The sequence below is a fragment of the Saccopteryx bilineata genome, chromosome 12 (assembly GCF_036850765.1).
Source record: "Saccopteryx bilineata isolate mSacBil1 chromosome 12, mSacBil1_pri_phased_curated, whole genome shotgun sequence".
NCBI lineage: Eukaryota > Metazoa > Chordata > Mammalia > Chiroptera > Emballonuridae > Saccopteryx > Saccopteryx bilineata.
The window spans coordinates 11,175,799-11,195,398 of NC_089501.1; the positions used below are offsets into that span (position 1 = coordinate 11,175,799).

At 39.6% G+C, this 19,600-nt stretch overlaps 1 protein-coding gene across 6 annotated transcripts in view; it reads right to left on the reverse strand.

Moving 5' to 3' along the window:
• The window catches only part of HS3ST5 (heparan sulfate-glucosamine 3-sulfotransferase 5), a 297,971-nt gene extending 283,409 nt beyond the window's left edge, over positions 1-14,562 (reverse strand). For 5 of the 6 annotated variants that reach the window (XM_066248394.1, XM_066248393.1, XM_066248389.1 and 2 more), the window contains exon 1: positions 13,795-14,562. The gene's annotated coding sequence lies outside the window, so the exon portion shown is untranslated. Of the gene's footprint in view, positions 1-12,861; positions 13,088-13,794 lie in introns of those variants that run through there. The other variant, XM_066248391.1, reaches the window with a different exon arrangement.
• Between the last annotated feature and the right edge of the window lie 5,038 nt (positions 14,563-19,600).

Here is a 19,600-nt window from a genome sequence, read left to right on the forward strand (position 1 = left end):
ATTGTTTACCTTGCTGCAGGCTGTCTTGGGCATACCCCTTGTTCTTTAGCTATGTCAACTAGAGGGTGAATGGGAAAGAGGTTAAAAAAAAAGAGGAGGAAGAGGAAGCAGAGGAGGAGGAAGAGGCAGAGGAGAAAAAGGAAAAAGAAAGGAGGAGGTTTAGTAGGTATGCTGAACAGTTTCATGATGGAAATTAGTTTGAGGAGCAATTTAGGATTTCTTTATTCATATTCATCTTGCCTCGTATTGCCATGGATACATAAGTTGATTTTTATAAATATAGCATTTATAATGGTAAGTTACAAGATGGCAATATATATTTTACTGAGTCTATTTTTACAACTTGAAAAATAAATGCCATCCAGATAACTTCAAGCTGCATTGTGAAAATACACTGGGGTATCCCAGGAAAAACATCTTCCGGACATGCAGCATTGTACATTTTGCTTCAGATTTTAGACTTCCAATAAATATTTTAGAATTGCATTCCATGAGTGTGAGGAAATATAATACATTTTAGGACTTGTCTTACTGATAATGTCACAATAAATGAATCTTCTTATAAATCTCAAGCGATATAGTAAGGAGTAAATGTCATTTAACTCAAGGATTGCTAGTTTTAGCTATCTTCACAGTCCCTCTTAGAGTTAACAGCAGCTGTCTATGCACTAGGGATTGATGATGCTGGAGAGGTGGTACTGCTCAAAATACCACCTCTTGTGATGTTTTCAGTCCCACCATTGCTAAGTTCATGCTCAGTAAGAATTGCCAGATGAGAACAAGAAAGGACAGTGGAAATGGAACAACAGGGCAGTTGGAGATAGGACAAGAATATTGCAGGAAAGTGGATAGAAATTAAAACAACTTTACAATTCAGAGTCTGTATAAACACCTATATTTGATTGCATTTACTTTTTGAGTACTTTATAACTCAGTACTTTATAACTTGAAAGAAAGGAAGGGAGAAAAGGAGGGAGGGAAGCAATAGTATCTTAATATAATAAATAACTCACATGGATTAAGTATTTCTATCTCTGGTGTCCAAACACCTCCCCCACCCCCACCCCCAAACACCCCAAAAACAAGGACACACAATTCCAGACAAGGAATCAATGGATGGCCCTGGACTACTTTTTTCTAGTGTAATACACTTGCTTTTTAAAAAAACACTTTTATAGTTACTATTTTCTTTCTTTTGTAACCATAGACACTCCCACATAACACCAGCTCAGTTCCAGTCAGTGTATATTTTTAAATAAAGAAACAGTTCTTCTAGTTCTGTGTTAGCAAAGTCACCTCCTTTACTGCCAGTGCTAATGCTAAACATGTAATAATACTTTATTGTCATGGGCAGGAATCTGCTTTGCTAATTAAATGCAGCTGTCAGTAATTACTACTTGTCATTGTAATCTATTTTAGGGAGCTCTACTTCAAATGATAAAAGATGGGCCTCATATTGAGAGGGTGGGACAGGCAAGGTGACTGCTTACTTCTCCAGATCAGAAACTCACTTTTCTTCTTTTTTTAATGATGAATGAGTAACTTTATTGTAAAGAATATCTTAACTGGGTTATTTGATATTTCTTTAGTGCATGAGTGTTAAAGTTTGCAATTAAATCATTTTAAAATATATATCTGTTATCTAAATATCACCTCCCTGTAATACCAGCAAGTACTGTGACTTTCACAGTTACTGCATCATGATGGCAATCTGTAAGAACAGCATCCGTGGTGAAGTCACTATAATCTCTACCATCAAATATTGAGTTCAATATCAATGCACCTTCTAATTGCTCACAAACTGGATTAGACACGGAACATCACTCCGACAAATGAGGAGGGAGGTTAAGTCACTCTTTCTTGTATGCAGTTTTCACTGGTATTCAACTGGGTTTTCTCTAAGAAAGTGTTTAGCATTCAGTTTGGGTCTTTGAAATTTATAAATAAAAAATCATGTAATATTAATTTATCTAGTAATATTAATTTATCTTAACTGATTCTGCAATGAACCTCAAACTCTTTAATAGCTCTACAGCTGCATGACTAAAAGCAATGTCAGGACAAGGGTAATGATAGCAGCCGGATCCGCTCCATGGGATCCGTGCTGGGGCCGCCACAGGTGCGGGCTAAGTCCAGGGTCTATGAAGAGCAGACCTTGCCCTTACCTCCCCTTACTTCCCCTGACAATTAAGATGAATATGATGGCAGTAGGAAAGGGAAACTGGAGTCGTGGGGGGTGAAGTGATGGCATGGTGGAAGGATCAATGGGGAAAACACAAGCATAGCAGGGAGAATGATGGAGGCTTGGCACATGAGTGGCTTTCCCCCACACAGGCCAAAAGACTTATCACACCATTCACAGCATCCTGACTGCCTCATCCTTCTTTTCCCACCATCTGCTTTGTATCCAACACTCCAATGGTCCTTGTGTTAAGGGATAATTAATTATCTTGTTATAGGTCCCAACAAACCTGGCAGCTACTCTTCCGAATACAGCACATTTAAATAGAATTAATAATTTGGTTGTTCATCCCAGGTGAAGGAAAAAAAGCTTTCCAGATGGAAAATGATTTAAAAAAATACCTACCTAAATATATTTTTGAAATATAGTCAGCAAAACACACTAATATCTTCTTATTCCCAGTAAATTCCTTTGGGGGAAGGGATGCGCAATCCAGTGGGAATGATATAAGTTCTCCCTTTTCCACAGCATAAATTCTTACCTCCTTTATTGAGAAAATGTGGGTTATTCCAGATATTTTTTAAAAAAACAAAATGTTAAAAATTTCAAGTGATGAGCATCTCAATCAAAGAAAGAACATAATGAATAGCCATTGAGCTCCTTAAAAAGTAGGATTTACTCTAAGGGGAAAACCAAAACTATACACATGGATACTTGTGTAAATTTTTGACTTTCTACAGTCACAATTTCACTGCATCCCTCAAGTGCCTGTTTCCAGCAAAACTCATTTTTTCAACCAGCTAGTCATTCTGGTATATAGTAAGTGCTCAGTGAATAACTGCTGAATGTATGAGTGATGACTTTCAGCTATTCTCATGATACAGATTTTGCTGCCCACTCCAGTGAGTGTTACTTGGTGGCAAGAGTTTAACAGCAGGGCTAATGGTATGGTGATGGTTGAGGTGGGCAGAACATGGACTGTGCTTCCTCACATATGCACCTACAGGCCCCACAGGGCTACCACCCACTCACAAAGATCTCCAGTTCTCATCTCTGTAGCATACTCCCTTCCCACATCAGGATGCCTTTACCAAATCTGGAAGCTAAGACTTGTCTCTGGAACAACAGAATACTAATCCTCAGGCCTACTTTGGGTAGCTAAGGTGTCCTGGCACAAAGACTATAACATGTGCAGTTATCAGAATGTTTGACCCAGCTCTGGGTTGGACAAGAGAACAGGTGGAGGCCCAGCTCCTAGGATGGTCTCCCTAGGCAGCAGGATCACTGGGCACAGAGAGGAGCACCATGTTAACCATGCCTAGGGAATTTACAAAACTTTTCTCTTTCAGAATAATGATTAATATATCCCTTTTCACTTTCCAAGGTATCCTTGGTCACCCACTTATAACACATGAGTCTTTTGTTCAGCTTTCAGAATTTTACCTTCAAACATATTTTGGATCTTTTACCGTATGTTGGGAACCACCTTTCTGTAGCTCAAGAATGGCTGAATGTAACTGTGATGACGTTAGGTCACAGAGAACTTCATGCTTACAAGACAGTAAGAGAATAAAGCTATAACCTTTCTCAAGGCAACAGAATTATTTGGCAATCAAGAAGCTACTAATGGCAGAGAAAATTATATATACATAATATTTAATATTGTACATAATATACCTGAACAAACTAAAAATATAGTATATATTCCTAGATACAGTATATTTTAAAACAGAACATAGTTAAATTCTTCTAATATATGAGCATTTCAAAGTAGATTTAAAACTGAAAGCAGATAATATTAGCTTGGTTCTACTTTTAGATTGCTCCTGGTTTTCCTCTCTTCATTAAGGCATAAAATGGGAATATAATGTCTATACAACCAGGGAATATTAGTTAATGCTTTCACATACTTTAGAGTGGAAGTAAAGAAAATATTGATATTTAATTTTTTTTTAAACTCAGAAATAACACCATAATGAGAGAAGCTAGCTAAAATAGTGACAGTTTAAATACTATATTAAATGTATCAGTGTTTTTAGGTACAGTGTATTATATTTTATATATTTTAAGGTAGTATTATATATTTTTTATTTTTGAAGGTAATTTATTTTTGTATGCATGGTCACTCACCAGGGAATGGTAACACATATAAAAAAATGTTGGCTACCAAATGTACTAATCAACAGGCCATTTTTATTTCTTTTGAACTAGATAATATTTTATAGATAAAATTTTTAATGTGATTTTAATATATTATTAGCTCTTCTTTTGGGGGGGATTATTGAGTTTTCTATTGTGATGATGGTGAAAGAATTAAATTAATTCTTATTTCAAAGCTTAAAAGAGAAACCAGATTATTTTTATCACTATAAGTAGATACTCGTAATTGGTTAAATATATCTCCTGCTTTATAGGAGAGAAAATCAACTTAAATAATTAATATGATTATTAGATCTTATAGACCTTTATGAAACTTTCTGTAGCTTTCTTAGCCTTAAATTTTACCTAGTTTTCTATAAATCATTTTTAGAAAAATGGAGACTTGAATCTACACTTAAAAATTAATAGTCTTCCTAGATGGGTGCCTCCTTATGGACAGTTAGAAAACTGGAGAAGAAGGGACAGGGGAAATGAAGGTGGGGAGGAAGTTCTCCCTGATCTCCACCAGAAATAGATCTTTTCCCTCACGCTGTGTTTCCCCCTATCTTCTCTCCATCATCCAGCACACTGAATACTACTATTGCTTTACCAGTTAGGTTTGCTGTTGGTCTCACAAGTTTCTTGAAAGCAATGACAAAGTCATTTATATCCTCAGCACTCAACATACTTCCTGGTATGCACTAGCTGCTCAGTAAGTGTTCACTGAAATAAATAAGTCAGTGAGAAAGAAAAAGGCAGAACAAAGTTAGTAAGGCAGACGGGAAAATAAATAATTATTTCTCCGATAAAAATGTATTTAGTACTTCATATATTCCAGACACTATGAGTAGATTGATAGTGGTATCATGGTCATGGTCAGTGGGCTGCAAAGGAGAGGAGTAAGAGAACAAAGAGAAGTGGTGAGGAAGACAAGAAGTTAGACAAGGAGAGAACACTCCAGGCAGAGGGTCCAGCATGTGCAAGGCACGGAAGTGTGAAGTAGTGTGCTCTGTTCCCTGCTTGTCACCCCCCAACGGCATGGACTTTGTGTTGAAGTGACAGGAGATGAGTCCAAGGCTGCGCCACTGGAACAGTAAGGGCTTTGAAGGTTAAGCTAGTTTAAACTTGACCTTGAAGGCAAAGGATGCTGCAGGTTATTAAGCAGGGGAATCACATGATTAGGTCAACATTCAGAAAATATTTCAGAAGCAGTGCAGAAGCTGGAGACCTGAAGCTAATAAGGAGGTTAGTGTGATTTGAGTGAATTCTGGTGGCCTAAACTAAAGCAGCCACATCGGGGTTGGTGGGAAGGTAGGTGTTCAGGAGGCAGGATTTTCCTATCTTGGTGAGAGACTAGAGGAGGAGAAGGAGAAAGATAATTTTATTCCAAGATACCTGTATCCCTACTGTGATCCTGGTAATTGTTCTTAGATTCTCAATTTCTTGGGTGTCTGGACAGATGATGCTGCCAATACAGAATAGCAAAATAACAAAGTATTTGAGGAGAAGTAACATTTGAAATGTAATGTATAAAAATGCTCAAGCCTTGTCCCTGGCCGGTTGGCTCAGTGGTAGAGCGTCGGCCTGGCATGCAGAAGTCCCGGGTTCGATTCCTGGCCAGGGCACATAGGAGAAGCGCCCATCTGCTTCTCCACCCCTCCCCCTCTCCTTCCTCTCTGTCTCTCTCTTCTCCTCCCGCAGCGAGGCTCCATTGGAGCAAAGATGGCCCGGGCGCTGGGGATGGCTCCTTGGCCTCTGCCCCAGGCGCTAGAGTGGCTCTGGTTGCAGCAGAGCGACGCCCCGGAGGGGCAGAGCATCGCCCCCTTGTGGGCAGAGCGTCGCCCCCTGGTGGGTGTGCCAGGTGGATCCCGGTCGTGCACATGCGGGAGTCTGACTGTCTCTCCCCTTTTCTAGCTTCGGAAAAAATACCAAAAAAAAAAAAAAAAATTCAAAGCCTTTGATCTTATATTGGTAACTACAGAGTTCCTTATTAAAAAGATGCCAGTATTTATGGAATTCAGAAATTCTAAAACTAAATGCTGCTATGGTAACTATTAATTGTGTAGTCATCCATTGCTGATTGAGGGGTATGAGAATAAGGTAAATAGCTGATTAAGAAAAAAATACTTCCATTTGTACAAAACCAGGCAATGACAATTATAGCTAATATTTATGATTTTATGATGTGCCAAGTACTGCTCTCAGGACAATGAGAATAATGTCCTTGACTTTAAAGTCAATTATCAGGCTTAAGTGGTCCCTACATATCCAGTCAAACTCTGGGAAGAGAGGAATAAATTAATATAAAATAAAAATACTGGGATGAAAATAAGTACTCCTAGTAGGTATCGATCTACCTTCCAGCCTACCATCCCTTCATGCACCGCCATCTGCATCCTGTTTTCTGCCCGCACCTCCCATTTTATGTCCCCCCCACCTAATCCCTCAGCTCTCTACTTTCCACATTCTGAGATGTCCTCAAGAAACTGTCTGCCCCTTGATACCATGTGCTGAGTACCATGTAAATAAAGGTGACAGGAACAAATGCAGCATGAACCCTGCCCTTGAGTGACACTCGGTCAGGCAGACAATGGAATGGTTCTCTGGCATTCTCTGGTTATTCTCAGAAGGGACGAACCTTTCATATCTGCAGGATCCCTGGAGCTCCCCTGCTCCCTCCGCCAGGGTGAGCCTTCCCACTTCTCCACACTGTGTCCCTGGAAGAAAAGCCCCTTTGCAGTGCTCTTTGGTTCTATATAACTTCATTCAGCTCAGAAAAAGTAAGGCAGTTAGAATGTTCAGGTCATGGGCAGAAATGAAGAAATTCCACCAACATAGAGAGTATTAGTTCACCACCAGTGCATAAAGAGCATGAATACAACTACTTAGCAGGATCTTGGCAGATCTATTTAAATTGATTTAAAGGTATATCCAAAATTTTACTAAAAATAAATATGGTTTCATTCTTTGTTTTAGTGAAATTGCATATACTTAGGCAATAGTATGAAATGACAAAGCCAAGAAATTAACCTTTATTGAAAACAGACCCCTTTTTTGTTATAAGAAAGTCACAGGGAAACAGGGAGGCATGGGTTTCATGGCCCTGAAGTCAGAAGTGGTGCTCAGGGGCTAATTGCTCCTGGGAAGTCCATCCATGTGGGTAAGTGTGGGCTCTCAGTCAGATGGCATGGCTTTGGATCATGGCTCTACCCCTCTAGCTGGGACTTCTCTAGTCCTCAGTTTTCTAACCTGTGAAATAAAAATACTAATGATATATGTCCCATTAAATGTTTTGTGGGAATAAAATGTGTTAAGACCTGTACAATGTTTGGTACATAGTAAATACTAATTGTTAGCTATTATTAATTATTGTCACGAAGATAAAAAAGTAAACAGGTACATTCATTAGGACAAAATACTGTAAAGGAACACTACTTTCAAAGCTTTCTAAGTGCCTACCAGAATTAAATGTTAAAAAGAAATCTAAAAATAAAATAAAATTTAACCTTTTAAATGAAGTTCCTCAGGTTTAATGACCAGAATTAGAATATAGATTTTTACTTTAAACCATGAACTCCATATGGTATAACAATATAAAAAAGAAAAGTATTTCTGTGTATCCTAATATTTCAACTCATATTAGATATAAAGATTAATATGTATGTTTCAATGCTTTCAGCAAACCTTTTGTTTTTCCCCATTAATTATATCAGTATAAGAGAATACATCTTCCAAAGAATTGTGGGAACATGTTCAGCTGGGCCCTGAAAGAAAAGATTAAGTAGCTGTCTCAAAAGTCTCTTCTCAATTTCTATGCTTGATACAGGCCTCTAAATCCAGTAACACTTAATCAAGCTTAAGTCTAAAACATCTACTTCTTTTCTTCATAGCTTTCTCTTAACAGTAAGAGAATCCACAGACCTATGGCTTTATAATGGAATATAACCAATTCTTAGGAAGGAAGGAAGGAAGGAAGGAAGGAAGGAAGGAAGGAAGGAAGGAAGGAAGGAAGGAAGGAAGGAAGGAAGGAAGGAAGGAAGGAGAGAGAGAGGAAGAAAGAGAAAGAGAGAAAAAGAGAAAGAAAGAAAGAAAGAAAGAAAGAAAGAAAGAAAGAAAGAAAGAAAGAAGAAAGAAAGAAAGAGAAAAGAAAGACTTACTTATGAGGCACATTAAGAATTATTGTGATTTTCTTTTCATTGACTTGAGTTGGTTAGTTATGGCAAAGAGCATTACAGTGACATTTTCATATGTTCTGAAATGGTTCCCCAAATTATACTCAAATACTAGATTGTTAATATTTATGACAGCACAGTTGTGCTCCCTCATTAACAGTGTACAGATTCTGTTGTTTAATGTTAATTATGTCATATGCCATTTTAAAATAAATGGTACAATTACAGGCAGTTTTCTTTTTGTTGACTTCTAAACTGAAACATTCTGATCAATTTATTATTTCACCCTCCTTACACCATTGTCCTTTTCTATCTCAGGCCCCTTACATTCATAAAGATTATTGTTCCATGGGGTTTTTGTAGATAAGAATGTCCCAAAACCTCTTGAAAAACAAAAACTTCTATTCAGTATTAGATCACAATTTTAAAACTGCAATTATAAAGATATTTAAAGTTTCTTTACCTCTGGATTAGCAACTTCTAGAATACCTTCCTTCAGTGCATGCAGTAAACATTAATTGGATGCCTACTGTATGCAACATGGGTCAGAGCCAAATCAGTCTCATTTCACATCTTCATAAAAAAAAACAAAACCTCTTCTGATTCCTTTGGTAAGTGCCCTAGAGTAACATGTTACATTGACCTCTGTGTGAGAAGTTCATATTATAAGAATATTATGGGAGGCATAAAACATTCAGTATCAGATCCTCTGAGCTATTAAAACTACTTAAATATGGCATCAGTTCTTAAGTTACCTAATTGAAAAGTAGTTGAACCTAAGAACATTATTGAGTCCATTAAAAACTACATTAAGTTCTAGCACTGCTTTAGTATCGCTGTAGTGCAGGTTATGTCAGCGCTGCATGGCTGTTGCCTTCCGTATGAATTCCTTAAGAACGCACTCTAAGTGAAAAACTATCACAAATCTCAGTTTCTAGAACTTCACTTGCTCCCCACTTGGATCCTTATTTAAGTAAACTTAAAAAACATATATCTGTTTAAGAGCAGTGGCATAGCATAGTGGACTACCTGGGCTCCAACGCCAGCCTGCTCTGTCAGTTATTAGCTGTGCAGTGGGAGCCATTTATTTAGACTCACTGAGCCTCACTTTCCACATCTAAATGGGGATAATAATAATATCTACTTCTCTCTGTGAAATGGGGGTGGGCAGGGTGGCTACCAGAATTAAGTTAGTTAATATTAGCAGAAGTCTTTAGACATATTAGGCACACACTAAAGGTTATCATAAGCGTTTCTTAAAGAATTTGTTCAAAAATGTTTAGTATAGTCTTAATTTTTAATATCATACTAGTTGAGCATTTTTACTTGAATACTATTCTCAAGATGATGTTGACTTCACAAACCACATATGCTACAAAGGGGATTCTTTTCCTATTGTTCAAAATTATATATATATATATATATATATATACACACACACACAACACACACACATACACACACACATATATATATAGACACTCACACCCATAAATACATATATAAGCATAAATAAATATATCTTCTATATGTATACATATGTATATATATGTACACAGAAACATATATGTATACATATATGTATACATATTACCATGCACAATCTAGGTAAAGTGGTATAAAGTCAAACCAACTAGTTAACTATTTTTTAATACTGACATTGCTTTCTTTCAAAAAGTTTTCAAAAAATAGAAAATAACCTGTTGTACCAAGTGTTAATTAAGACAAGATAATAGAACTCACATATGAAATTTAGAGATGTCCATGTATCCTGCCTAATGTCATGTGGGTCCTCAGATATCTTTTGCTTCTACTTTTGATAAGTATTGGCTGCTCTGAAATGTTTCTCAGATCAGTGAATTTTACATGTAATTACTAATATCTTGTTTTAATTGTACATATGCTATAAAGGTAAGAATAACATTATGACTTGGAAACAAATACTGATTCTAGAGTGAGAAAAAATTTTCAATGTTAAATTGGATTCCAGGGGGAAAATGTTAGACTTCTGCTGGTTTTAAAAAATTCATATTAAATTTACAGAAAAATTAAAATGTGGGACCTTTATAAATAGTAGCAATTTAGATTAAAAAGGAAGTTTAACAGGTTATTTTGTTTTTGAGGTCTCCTTTCCCTCTTAGGAAAAAAAAAAGAAAGATAGGATTTAAATGAAGATAAGTCTGTGGTTTGAATAATTATTCCTTTAATTTGACTTATTCTCTTTTCAAATGTTTACCTTTTCTGAAAGTAAAACAAACTATAACTCCTTTACCAAACAATAACTCCTCATGTCATTGCAATAATCTCAGAATATTAAAATATTTTTAAAAAGCATTTCAAAAAATCCAAAACCATATTCATATAAAGACCAATAACATATATAAGTATTCACATAATGTCAAGTGCACAAGCCTAGTGTTACTTCTCATACTGTATTCCCAGAGTTTCAGCATCAATTTTAGCAAGTATTCTTTCTGCCAACTCCCTTAACTAGGAAGTTGCTTTGAGAGTTATTTAATTCATGAATAAATCTCTAAAATAAAAGACCACCCCGCCAGACATGTCAAAAGAGTAAATGAAAATTCTCCTCAGCTATAATTTCCATAAGACATTTTCCTTTTTCTAGGAAATCCTAAATTACCATTTTTGTAATTTTGCTGTTTTACATAGTATAATTGCATTTTTAAGAGATGTTACTAAATCCAAGATTATAAAGAGATGGGAAAAGAAAGGAGCAAAATATTTGTTGTGTTCTATGAAGTTGAGTTTGTTTTTTAAATGCAACAGGAGCATTTGCATTTACTCATAAATGAATACTACTGACATATGTAGATCGGGCACTGTTCCATATAAATCATACACTGAAGCTAGAGCAATGCACCGATAGTAATATTTCTCTAAATATTCAGACAAAGAGCAAGAAGATTAAATAAAGTCAATGTCGATTCTCTGAAGTTGAATCATATCTAAATGACATAGTAGGTTAAGAATAACGGTGGAATTTATGGAGAAAGCAACATTGGCTGGTTAACATCTTGTATGATATTTGAATCAACAACTCTTTGTTGACCACCTACTTTGGACAAGAGTCTGCTTCCCTGAGAAAGCCACTGCTTTGCAGTCCTTCTTACAGTGTAGGAGTAAGCATTCTGCTGCTACCGAAAATCTTTTCTTGTTTAAAATAACAACCAGCTCAGCTCTGTATATTGTGTGCTCATGTGCTCAATAAATACTTTTTGAATGAGTGAAAATTCAGTGAGTAAGAAGATTATTCATTCAAAAACATCTGTGTATGCCTGAAAAATGATAAGGACAAGGATGCAGGCATCATCAGCACCCTGTAAGCAGCACTTTCTCAGAGATGTCAAAGGAAGCAACTTCCAATATTAAAATCTAAGCATGAGGTCTGGCTTAATCTAGAAACCATGATCCTAGTACTTCTGTGAAACTCCATTGAATACTATGCTCATAACTTCCCAAGTAATCTGCTTCAGGCATCTATTTGAATACATTGTTTTACATTATTTATGATATTCTATATATTTCCTTAATTGAGAAAAGACTATTTTAAAATAGCGGAGAGTAACCGGGAAGGGGCCAGAGCAGTTTTCATTGCTTCATTGTTAAAACTCCCTGCACTGGAGGCGTTACATGTCAGCAACATTTTCCTTCCCATCATTATCTTTCTTTTAATATCTTTGTGTGTCTCCATCAACTCACTGGTGAGTGACTTCACATTCCTAAAGTAAAGAAGTCTACCCTGCTGCTCATTCAATCACTTTAATCAAAGACCATTTGTACACAAATACAGGGAGAAAGGTAAGCAGTATTGTTTTCATTCCTCCTTTTAAGAGCTTCACTAGGAAAAACCATTAAGGTAAGTTAAAAAAAAAGTGCTACGTACAATATAATTGATTCCAATAAGAATATTAAAAAAATAGTTTTGGGATCCAAATTTGTAATCATTTTATCTTCAACTTTTTTCTTGGAATGAAAGTTGAATATATTTGAAATAAATTGTAATGTGGAAACATTTGTCTAAAGCCCTGGAATATGTCAAGACTACTGAGAAAAAGCTTTCAGACGCGCCAGCTTTGCATCACTTCCAGCAGACCAGTTTAGAAGGAGCACCATTACAGAAAGGACGCCCACCCACTCTCACTTCCACACCAACCCGACCTGCATGCTATTTATCAAACTAAGTTTACATAAATCAGAGAAGAGTTACAGTGCAATTAAATGTACCCACAAAGTAATATGATATAAAGCACTTTGCAAATATTAAACCTCCCCTTAAGGGATCAATGTTTTCTATGAAGAAGCTGGTATTGGGCGGAACGAGGAAAGCTGGGAGGGAGACCGACCTACCGGGTGAGGACTAGGGAGACCAGGGATCTGAGCTGCAGCTACGTTGGGTGGGTGCCCTGAAGCACTCAAAGGAGGGAAGCAGGAGAGTGGAGCCCACCGAGGCAAAGTGACTGGAGTTCTGGCGGCGGTTTGCACTCTGTACACCTGCAACCGCCAGGTAGAGGCATCCACCCGAGGCTGGGCACTCCTTTCTCTTGTCCCAAAACACGGCTGTCGACCAAGTCCTAAAAGCAGGAGTCTTGCGCTCCAGCCAGTAGTCAAAAGATCTCACGCACCTCTCAGTAATAATAACATGACCATCCCTCGATGTCATTCAACGTGTGTGTGTGTGTGTGTGTGTGTGTGTGTGTGTGTGTATGTTGGGGGTGGGTGGGATAGGCTGCAAAAACTGGAGCTACCAGGAGGCGGGGATTGGGGCTGAGAGGGGTGGGGACAGGCTGGGGAGGAGAATACACCCCACCTTCAAGTTCACTAATCCTTGCTTGCCCTCTGCCCGCCCTCTGCTCGGATCTCGCACACCCCTACATCTCCCAAAGCTGTCCATGCTGTAAGCGATAGCCCCATGGCCACCCCAGGAAGTGTCCCAGTGCGAGCCCCCAAACTCTGCTGAGCGCAGTTAAACGGGTGTTGTTTGTCTCATAGAGAGCCCAGAGCGCTGCGCCCACCTCTGGGCGAAACACACACTGACACCGATGACTCTAAATTCACCCCAGGAATCACCCTGCTCTTGCCCATCTCGCACTAGTTTAACCCCAAGCCCCAGCGAATGTCTAAAAAGTCTTCCCCAGGCATTGCCCAGCAGTACCGCGCCTCAAAAAAAGTGCTTTGGCTGGCATCCCCGGGCTGTCTTCCCCGGTCGATTTCCCCCCTTGACACTTCACCCCAAATCTACAAGGTTTCCTCCCACTGTGCTAGAACCCTTCCCCAGCTCACCATCCTCCCGGTGGTAGCAGCGGCGCCGGAGAGAGCCCAGGGCGCGGGGGCGGGCAGTGGGTCGCACCAGGCCACTGGGCGGCTCTAGCACTCCCGGCAGCAGTTGGTCCAATAGTTTCGGATGCCCGGGTTTCAGCGCGGCGCAGAGCCAGTCAGCGTGAATGGGAGCGAGCGGGGCTGTGCGTGCGCGCGTGAGAGTAAGAGGCGGGCTGGCCCCACACGCAGGAGGTGGCACAGCGGCTGTGGCTGCGAGGTCCCCAGCGGGGAGCAGAGAGGAGAAGAAAGCAGTGGAGAAGTACGTAGTGGAGTTTAGGGAGCGTTTCCTGCACTTCCCCGGGAGACTGGAGCCAGGTGCGGCAGGGCGCGCTCCCGAGGCGCGGGCACAGCACGGGCGGCCGGAGCTCCAGTCCGCGCAGTGCGGGGGCCCGCAGCTGCTCTGCGGGAGGAGGGGTGCATCCTCCCCGCCCCGCGCGGGTACCAGTGTGTCTGAACGCTGAGGGCAGAGCGTCCCGCGTCCTCGGTGACAGCTCCTTGGACAGCCTCCTCCCTCCTGATCCGCCCCAAAGAGTCTGTGTGCCTGGGTTCTTTCCTTCCTGGGTCTTGGAGCCACCAGTGCCAAGGTGTTCGGGCTCCCCGCTCCCCACGGCTGGCGCTGTCACGGCCGCTGCCCAGCCACTGGCGCGCCCCAGTCAGCAGCTGCCTCCCAGAGACGTGCCCAGCTGTGTGCGCCTGTGTGTCTAAGCAAATCTCTTCCTCTCCATCACTCGGGCGCGGGAGGGACTGGGTCTCTGCGAACAGCTGCAGAGTGGCTGCCAGTCCACACCCTCTGGGCTCTCTCTCCACCCACTCCGCCCCTACTCCTCTTCTCCCTGCTCCTCCTCCAGCTGCCGCTCCCCAGCTCCCAAAGGCTGTGGAGAAACCGCAACGAAAAGGGCGGGGGAAGGGTGGGGAAAGAAGCAAAGAAGCGCAGGTGTCTAGCAGAGAGATGGGTGCACACACCAGGGCGGATTGCTGCAGAGGGTGGGCACGGTCTTAGGCAGAGAATAGAGAGGAGAGGATTTACTCGGAGGCGGAGGTCCTGCGGCTGAGCACTGCAAGTCCCACCCAGGCGTGGGAGCCCCGGGCCAGCTGCGCCGGTGGGCAGTGGGCGGGTGTGCAGGGCTCCCAGGCGGATTGTGGTCATAGCTTGGAGAACCTGCAGAAGTGACCACAGTCGCCGAACCCTGGGACATAGGAGTCGGAGGGACTCAATCTCTGAGTTGCTGAGACAGGTGTCTTTGGGATGAGAGGGGTCTAGACTTGGAGCTTGAGGGCAGACAGGTGTCCAGGGGGCTCGTGCATGGCTCCAGTTTGCCAGGCTGAATTGCTGAGTCTGTGAGGCTCCAGCAGTGGTGGCAGCGGTGGTTCTCAGACTGCTGTGTGCCTCCGGAGTCACAGGGGGCGATCACCGCCTAGCTGGGAAGCAGAGATCAGGGTTCGGCATCTTTTCCAGAACCAAATCCCAAATTCACCTTCCCAATTTAGTCTATGCCCTTCCTACCTTTTGCTCCCATCAGAAACAATGGGCCAGAAGACTGTATGAGCTACTTACTGTGCTCTTTTGGGACTGAAAAGATCCCACCTGATCTGAGACTGATGTGTGGCTGCTTCTCTCCCAGTTTAAGTCTCCTCCTTTATCCCCACCCAATCAGAGATTCCTGGAAAACTAGTATCTTTTTCATTGCTAAAGTTTTTCCCTGTGGAGATGCCTAAAAATAAACTTTTTTCTTTTTCTTTTTGGCTGTTGAGGTATTAGGTCCCTTGCTAATTTCACAGTAAAATGCAGTAGGAAGAAAAATCCTTTAGGCAGGGAATTACAGCATTGTTGCTTACAACTGCTTGTCTGTTTTCAAATGACAGTCTTAGAATGCAAAGTTGAGTCAACTCAGGGTCAGTGGAGAGGATTGTTCCATTAAATTAGAGGTCTGTTAGAAAGATCCCTGGAAACAACACCAGAAGGAATTGTGGTGCTTTCTCCAGTATCTATTCTTTTTTTATTATGGTAATTTCAACTCGGTAATTTAGGCAATCTGAAAATGAAAGGTCAGATGCAATTGGCAAGGCACACTATTTCTAGATTCTCATTGAATGGCCAGCCCACCCCCTTCCCTGGCCCTACTCTCACCATTACATCCAAAGGTCATGACTTATTTTAAACTGCACTTTTTAAATTTTAGGATACAGCCTAAAGGACAAAGCTGTTGAGTTCTAGAAAGAGATAACTTAAATGTTAAGTAAACTTATTTACCAACTACTCAGACTAAATCATAAGCTCAGCAGCAGCAACAAAATGTATATTGTTTAATATGTTGAGCTGGAGGAAGGATGGCCGTTTGCCAGATGTGTGATCCATTAACCTCTTTAGCTCATTGTTGACAACAATAGCATACAATCACATTCTTAGGTTTGAAAGACATGGGATTATTTTTTCCATCTCAAAATCACAATGCCACATTATAGTCTAAAAGAAACCTCAAACAATAAAAGTAATAAGCAAGGAAGAAACACAAAATTTGCTTTTTTTTTTCTGAACAAATGTTGCTGTTCTGTTTTTCTTGAGGGGAAAAATGCTGATAAGCAATAAAATCCACAAAGGCAGGACAATAGATTTTGAAGCATCCTCACTCCATCATCTATCAGTCCTTTTAATTAGTAAACTTTATTTAAATTTACTAATGTTTGTTTATATTATCTTTTTATTGGCATTCTTTTTTTCCTTTGGGTCAGGAAGATTATTGAGAAGGACAATGAGATGAGATGAACCTGGTTTCTCTTAGGTTTATGTCTGGCAGGAGAGGAACGTTCAGCAGCCTGAGTTTTATCAGCAATCCTACCTTCTCCTCAGAGGATCCTTAGCTCTGTCGCTGATGGATGGGGAGATTGTCACAGTGATTTTGCCTAGTTTGTGCAAGATCAGATCTGGGGCTGAGAGTAGGTACAGACTAGGAAACTAAAGCAAAGCTCTGAAAGTGTTTCTACCTTGCCTATGGTTGGAGGATTAGATCAGGATTTATGCATTCTTGGGGGGTGGGGGGTACTGTTCTTCTATGCCCAAAAATGACCTGGCCTACTGCTAGGTGAAGTGCAAAGGTAAGTAGATGGGGTCTAACATCTTTAGTTAAAAACATTTTGATATTGTGCTAAATTAAACAAATAAAACTAAACACCTGACAAAGTGACACATCAAAAAAAATTTTTTTAACTGCAGTTTTGAAAATAGCCACAGATTCATTGGTTTGGTTTAGTTGCCTAAGCCAAATAAAGTGCACAGTCATGAGAATATTTGGTTAGAGTGCTCATTTGGTATTTTTTCCCCCAAGCATCATCACATTCTCTTGTCTTGTAAAGATGCCTGTTAAATATTGTTCAGCTTGCAGTTTGAAAGGGAGGCTGTTCTCTTACTATGTATGGAAGTGTTTGTCATTATTAAGATATAACAGAGGTAACTGACTTCTTTTCCAAGTATTTTTTTCTTTTTCTTGCTTTTAACCAGCCAATAACTAACATCTAGGTTCAGTTGAGTTAGCAAATATTCATTGAAAGGACCCATCTATGTGTCAAAAAGATGAATAAAAGAAGCCCCTGCCCTGATAGGGCATGCCCAGTAATCACTAGGCTTATCAGGTATAGATCTGGTTGACCTGGGCTCCTTCCCTTGTGTGAAAATGAGCACATGTACCCACATCTCCATGCTTTCTCATTGTCTTTAAGAATCCCTAGTCCAAAAAAGGCTTAAATATATAAGGCCATATCTGATTGTAAGGGAAGTATTTCTTGTAGAGGAGGTGGTCCACAGATTAGATGTCACACTATGAGGATGATAAAGAGTATTTAATCTCACTTAAGTCCAGATCATGCTGGTCAATAGAAGTGTAATGTAAGGTAAATATAATTCACATATATGATTTTAAAGATGCTATAATTCATCAGAAACTAAAAGAAAAACAAAAAAAGGTAAAATTAATTTTAGTAATGTATTTTATTTAACCTAATATACCCAAAATATTATAATTCCAACATATGAAAAATATAAAAATTATTAATGAAATATTTCTCTTTCTCTTTCCTTTTTTTTTTTTTTTTTTTTTTGTATTTTGATGGGCAGAATGACTCTCATGCCCTATTCCCTGAAACCTGTGAATATGTTGCATTACATGGCAAAAGGGACTTGGCAGATGTAATTAAGATAAATAATACAGGCAGTCTCTGGGAATGAGATACATTCTGTGGGTTTGCTCTTAAGTTGAATTTGTATGTAAGTTGGAACAAGTACATTTATCTATTATATGCAACTTAGACAATGTTTATCTTAACATAGTATTTACTTTTACCTTTATGTGCATATAAATACTTAAACATTTTCAAATACAACCTTAAATAATTTTGGATGATGCAGAAGATGATGGACTTGTTGGAGAAGATGGGACTGATGTTAGAGAGTCAGGGTTTGATTCTACTGCAGGAGTCAGTTTCTTGAAGTTGGCATTGAGGGAGGTTTGTACAGAGCCTTTTGTTTTCTCATTATAAATGGCCCTGTAGCATCTCAGACCTTTGGTAACTGTATGGTAAACTTTGGTGCAACTTTTCATCAGGATTTTGCTCCTCTAACTTTGATATTCCCCCTTCAATGAGACAAAAAGCATCAGCTAACTATTTTATAGAAAATTTCTTCAGTTCTGATGTTTCTAGGTCCCTATTTTCTTCCCTAAATGCTGTCATCTGCTGCTCTAGTTTTAGAAGGTCTTCATTGATTAGTTCTTTGTTGTTGGGAGTCAAATAACTCTATGACATCATTTTCACTGATGTTCAACTACAGTTGATTGCTGATAGCCCTTATGACATTCTGTTCATAAGTACGAGTTGTACGTAAGTTGGATGTTTGTAACTTGAGGAACTACTGTAGAGAGATTTTCTAGATTGTCTGAGTGGGCCCAGGAATCACATGAGTTCTTAAAAGCAGGATATTATTCAGCATATAAACCAAAGATATGTGACAGAGGAGAAGTCAGAGAAATTGAGGCATGAGAAAGATTCAATACGCTGTGTGACTGGTGTAAAGATGGAAGGTCCAATATGATAAGGAATGTAGGTGGCATTCAGGAGCAGAGAGAAGTAGAGGGCTCAGTTCAACCACACTTTCAGATTACAGAATGCTGAGATAATAAATGAGTGTTTTAAACCACAAAATTTATAGTAATATTTTTATAGTAGCAATGGAAAACTTATATTTGTACAAAGTCTCGAAACCTGGCATGTATTTTACTCTTACAGCCATCTTGATTGGGACTGACCACATTTCAAGTGTTCAATAACCACATCTGGCAATTAGTTACTGTGTTGGACAGTATAAGTCTAAACCAAGAGGAGTTAAGATGTCCAGGAAGTGCTAGGTTTGTAGGCTAAATATGATGTCATTGTGTAGAGACAGAAGAGGATCAAAGAAGGAAGAAACTTGGCAAAAGCTCTCCTGATTTCCCATCGTTGCCCCACGTGAATGGGGTATTCTTGCTCAATAGAGAAAATAGTCTAAAGCTTTCAGTTCATATTGTGAAAGTTCAGTGGACTCTGATAAATTTGCTTTTATTACATCAAGACTGTTAATAATGTCTTTTTTGAATATTTTTATTTTTGTCTCAGTTATGTTTTGGAGCAGTCAAGAGAAGATTTGTTGCTTCTACTTGAACTTATGCTTGAAATTGAGCATCAGTCATTTAGTTCCCATATCATGTACTGGAGGACAGTAGGAAAAGTTATTGATAAAAGAAAA